The sequence below is a fragment of the Dermacentor albipictus genome, chromosome 2, assembly GCF_038994185.2.
Source record: "Dermacentor albipictus isolate Rhodes 1998 colony chromosome 2, USDA_Dalb.pri_finalv2, whole genome shotgun sequence".
NCBI classification, from domain to species: Eukaryota; Metazoa; Arthropoda; class Arachnida; order Ixodida; family Ixodidae; genus Dermacentor; species Dermacentor albipictus.
Window position 1 is genome coordinate 122,171,710 of NC_091822.1, and position 6,056 is coordinate 122,177,765.

The window sequence follows — 6,056 nt, forward strand, 5'->3', positions numbered from 1 at the left end:
CCCACGTCGTGTTATTTTACTGGGAACCAGTGTTTCTATTTAGTTCAGGAGCTTTGATTCTAATTATCTAAACTCTATCACCGATTCAATTACCCAAGATGTCTACTAGCTTGTCCCACCAGGTATCTGTTGCTGGTCATATGCCGTCATGGCCTTTTCCTTAATTGAACACCTGCTACGTGATGTCGTTCGTTTGCTACTTCTTTACGGAAAACCGCGCACGCGCGGCCTTATCGTTCGTGGCACTGGATAAATTCATTGCATGCGCATAGCTATGCGTCTCGTGAGATGTCAAGCGAATTAAGCTATCGGCTTGTCAGTTTTTCTAGCTAGACACCCTGGTAACAAACATTTTCACTGCCATGTATAAACAGAGCATGGCTGCGAGCAGCAGCAGTCTGACCCGCCGACCAACGAATGCTCCTGTTGCTGTCACCACTGCCATATTAGGACACAAGTTCGCCCATTGAAGCGATTGCCTTCTGTTCAGCTCAAGCACTTCCTCTCCTAATCACTGCACTGAGTGCATTATGTATAAGGATATACAATGCACTACATGCACACCATGGCATTGTCAAAGATTGATGGTGGGGAAATTCGCACTCTCCGAACAGGAGGGGATGGGGCGACAACAAACCCACCCCGCGTGCGTTTATTGAGGGTTCGACTGCTGACCGGCGATAAGGTCCACGCCTGATCGACCGTGAACCAGAGGCATGAGACGGGAGGCGACGTCGTACAACACACACTCAATTTAATAAAGTGGGATCATGCGCGAGACATAATGAAAGGGGAAGAACATACAACTTCCAGTAGTGGGTCCTAGCTCGCGGAGAGCGTGCGGGTCACACAACACACGCCCTGACGCCACTCGCGCGACACTAAGCCCACCACGTGGGAACTATTAACACTCGCGAAATAACAAACAAAATACGCGACACAAATGGAAAATACACGCGGCAATAAATACGGCAAGCACTACACTAACATAACATAAAAGAATTAACACGCGATGGATAGACAAATGAAAGATTAAACGCGATTGGAAAAGAGAGTCTGGCGGAAAGTTTGAGAGCGGCCCGGAACACGAGGCTTATCTGGGGCGTGCTTGCCGAGGTCCCGATCTGAAGAGTGTCGGGCTGCTGCAACCTCGCTGCCGAAGATCCTGACGAACTTGCACCGTCTGTCGCTCGACCGGCGAAGACTTCGGCCTGGAGATCTCAGCCTGCCGACCACATCTTCAGCTGTTCCCCGGTGCACGACCCCACTCCTTCGTTCTCCAAGCTGCTCTGCTGCTCGCCGGGCCGCCGCGTCCCTCCGTCGCGCTCGGACGACCCACGTGATCAACCCGTCGGGCGGGTTCGGGGACAATGGGGAGCGCTCTCCCTCCGCCGTTCAAGCGGCGTTGCTGCTGCTGCGGCAATGTCGGCCATCTTGAGAGGAGCGCGGGCATGCAACTCTGTGACAGGCATGAATAACATGTAATGTCGTGACAGGGGCTTGACATGATTGAAAGCATGACATGCACGCATGGCATATCAGATCATTGGCATGGCAAACCGAAACGATGCTGAATAGCCTGCTATCTACAAAATGCTTCGAGCAACAAGAATTCTCACAGTGTGCGAGACCTGCAGAATTTTCCTTTTTGTGTCATGGCCGTGCTGAGCAACACTTTGCTAAGAATTTGGATGTATCTAACATTACGCTTGACCGCCATGGCAACGTGAATAAACTTACAAAATTATATCGATTCTTGAAGAGTTGAGCCCTGAGCCCCACGGCAATAATACCAGAGATCTGGCAATGCGAGCGTTTATACTAGGTTAGTAATATTGTTACGTAAGAAGACGCAAATGAAAATCTATATACAAGTATATTTACAACGTAATACGCCGCACTTGGCCAAGAGGCAACAGCCCGCGCTAGCCTCCAATCGTTGTCGTCGTCTTCGTACTGCTCGCCTCTTCGTCATCGGTAATACTATTCCGTAGCACTACCCCCGGCGGCAAAAGCGCCGTCCCGGAGCGACTAAAGGCCGGACTTGGAAACAGTGTAGTAGGCCTTGAGCCTACTGACGTGCACAACATCACTAGGTGCCACAGTAGATGACGAGGTTGAGCTCACAGGGGCAATTTCGTACGTCACAGGCGTCACCTGGCGCAGCACGCGGTAGGGCCCTGTGTATCGCGAAAGGAGCTTCTCTGAAAGTCCGACGTGACGGGAGGGCGACCAGAGGAGCACGAGCGCACCAGGCGAAAACTGTACGTCACGGTGGCGGGCGTTGTACAGACGCTGCTGAGTGGTTTGCGAGTCCGTCAGTCGAGCACGGGCAAGCTGGCGTGCATGGTCGGCGAGAGCGATGGCGTCGCGCGCATACTCGCTTGTTGAGATCGAAGCAGGAGGAAGTGCCGTGTCAAGGGGCAAGGTCGGTTCGCGACCGTAGAGCAGATAAAAGGGAGAAAATCCGGCGGTGTCGTGCCGGGAAGAATTATAAGCGAATGTGACGTAAGGAAGGGAAATGTCCCAGTCGCGGTGGTCCTTGGAAACGTACTTTGACAGCATATCGGTAAGAGTACGGTTTAGCCGCTCTGTCAGGCCATTGGTTTGAGGATGGTATGAGCTTGTGTTGAGTGGAGCAGGAACGTACAATGTCGGCGATAACTTTCGAGAGGAAGTTACGACCACGGTCAGTGAGCAGCTGTCGCGGGGCGCCATGAAGTAAGATAATGTCACGCAAGAGAAAGTCCGCGACGTCAGTGGCGCAACTGGTAGGGAGAGCCCGCGTGATAGCGTATCGGGTGGCGTAATCAGTTGCGACGGCTACCCATTTGTTCCCAGAGGATGACGTGGGCAAGGGACCGAGGAGGTCTAATCCAACACGAAATAACGGTTCCACAGGGACAGTGATCGGCTGAAGATGACCGGCAGGTAGCACCTGAGGTGTTTTCCGACGCTGGCAGGTATCGCAGGCAGCAACATACTGTCGGACGGAGCGAGCGAGGCCAGGCCAATAGAAGCGGCGGCGGACGCGGTCGTACGTGCGGGTTACGCCAAGATGTCCTGCAGTAGGTGCGTCATGCATCTCAAAGAGCACAGTCTGTCGTAGATGTTTTGGCACGACAAGAAGAACATCAGATCCGTCAGGAAGGAAGTTCCTTCGGTACAGAATGGCGCCCTGGAGGACATATCGGCGAACGGATGCGTCGGTAGGTGTAGAGCGCAGACGCTCGATGAGTACTCGCAGCGGTAGGTCTCGGTACTGCTCATCGGCGATGTTAGCGAAGGCAGACACAGAGAAAATGCCGTCGGCGGTACTACTGTCGGCGTCGTCAGGCTCGTCTACCGGGTAGCGAGACAGGCAGTCAGCGTCCTTGTGTAGTCGGCCGGATTTGTAGGTGACAGAGAACGGATATTCTTGGAGGCGTAAGGCCCAGCGACCAAGTCTTCCTGAAGGGTCTTTCAATGAGCATAACCAACAAAGCGCGTGATGGTCGGTGATAACGGAAAAGGGTCGGCCATATAAGTATGGGCGGAACTTCGCAACCGCCCAAACTAGGGCCAGACACTCACGCTCAGTGATGGAATAGTTGCGCTCCGCGGGTGAGAGGAGCCTGCTGGCGTAAGCGATAACACGGTCGTTGCCGCGCTGGCGTTGTGCCAGTACTGCGCCAATTCCGTGACCGCTGGCATCAGTACGAACTTCGGTAGGCGCAGAAGGATCGAAATGGGCCAGAACGGGAGGCGTTGTGAGAACGTCGATTAGATGCGAGAATGCAGAGGCCTCGTTATCGCCCCACTGGAAAGGAGCGTCTTTTTTCAAAAGCTCGGTTAGTGGTCGTGCGATGGCCGCGAAATTTTTCACGACACGGCGGAAGTAGGAACAAAGGCCGATGAAGCTGCGCACATCCTTGACACACTTCGGAACAGGAAAGTGCTCAAGTCAACAGGAAAGTGAAATCACTCAAGTCCACAACTGCACTTTCTGTACGCGGTAGTTAACGCATCAAGTCTACTATCCTATTCGAGCATTACGAAGTGTAAGAAAGACACGTATGTTGGGCTGCAATGATGAAGCACCCACCATGGTTGCTGGATTTGACGTTGCTCTGCTAAACACCAGGTCGCAGGATCAAATTCCGGCCGCGGTTACCGCATTTATGAGGGGGGGCTGCAACTGCAACTGCAACTCTGGGCGCCCATTCCTGTAACGCCTGTGTTCAGCGTCATCGTCCCTCGGCGTAACCGCGCCAACGCGCTCGTGCCACTGCTCGTGCGTTCGTCGTCGTCGTCATGCCAGCGTTGCCACCATGCCACTCCCTTTGTGAAGCTGCTGACGGCACTGGCTCTCTCTTGGTCACAGCGGCGATATCGGCCTCGTCGCAAAATTATAGTAGACATATGTGTCCGACTTCGCGGTTGTCTGGGACGGCATTGTCTCCTTATGCGCGAAGTGTTTGCCGCAGATGATCATCAACGAACTTGCTTACGATATGGAGCTCATCGCCAATATGCCGCTTTCATAATGCGCATTACCACGAAGCGATACGCACTGAAAAAACGAGCTTGGATGCCCTGTCGAAAGCCTTTAATGCTCAAAGACTCCAGGTTGTACAGTCAACATGCAGATAGCTGAGGCGAGCGTACACCCTACGTAATACACCGCAGGTCGCATTTCAGTCCCATCGATAGGCACAGCAACAACCGATTCCATGCAATGCATGGGTGACTGCGTGACTTTTTTTTGGAGGGGAGGCGTCGTCACCAGTTTTTTAACACGGAACCATTTGTTCAAAGCGGCTAATGAAATGAGCGATTCGCAGCTCCGCTCTGCCTTCTCTGGCTTAGCCTTTCGCATCTCTTCTTCGTTTTAAACGGGGGCACCGCCGTTCATCAGTAACAACAACCTAATGTTTGTCGAATCTTCTGTAGTGTACACGAGCCGGCCAAGATTAAAAGACCTGCTGTGGCTGCTTAATGCCTAAAGTCTTTGCTATGTTGTTCGGCTGCTAAGCATGAGGTCGCAGGATCGAGTCCCGCCCACGGCGAGCGCATTTCGATAGAAGCGCAATGCGAAAGCACCCGTGTAGTTAGATTTAGGCACGCGTTATAGAACCCAGGTGGCGCAAATTTCCGGAGTCCCTCACTACGGCGTGTTTTACCACTACCATGCATCCATTGTTATACCGTCGTCGCTATGTCGTCGTGATCCAGCCGTCATCGTGACTCCTGCTTCGTCACTCGACTCTCGCCATGCTGTCGCCGTCACACCATCGCCGTCATACAGGCTTCCTGATACGCCATCGTCACGCCATCATCACCGTACACTAGCCTTATCCCGTAGTCCTCATACGGTTGTCATGTCATCGTCGACATTAATTCGTTGGCATACCGTCCCCGTGATTCCACTGGAGTTGTTCACTCGCTCTCAGTCTGACTTCGACATGTTGCTCTCGTCATGCCCCCGTGGCTGGCCATCGTCGTCACCCGCTTTCGCCATAATATCGATGTCGTCAGTCTGCCATCATTATGTTATCTTTGTACGATTGTGTTCATTTCAGACACGTCATCCCATTGCCGTCATGCAGCTGCCGTTATACCGCCTTTGTCTTTCGTTTGACGTCATTTGTTTTTCGTCATTGCAGTGTCATTACGGCGTCGTCGTAATGTAGCCCTTTTCATGCCACCATCTCACGAGTGACCTTGGCAAGCGAGTGTCATAGCAAAGAAAGACAATATAGAAGTATGTTGCGAATTGCCGATGCGGTAGCAGTCTCTGAGTTACCACTACATATTTTCACAGAATGTGACCTCAGAAATGCCGAGTTTTGCCACCTTGCTCGAATGGTAATAACCTCAGCATTCTTAAGCACCGGCAGATGAGTTCTGCCGTAATATTTTTTACGTTACGTGTTGCGGGTGACGTCAACGTTCGGAATCGGCCATTCCAGTTTAGCTAGGGACATAGGACACGTTCGCACGAGCTTCATGCAATTACTGCAGCTGATGCACTCTACAAACTACTGCCTGTTAGGTTCTCCAGTCTGTTTGTGTTG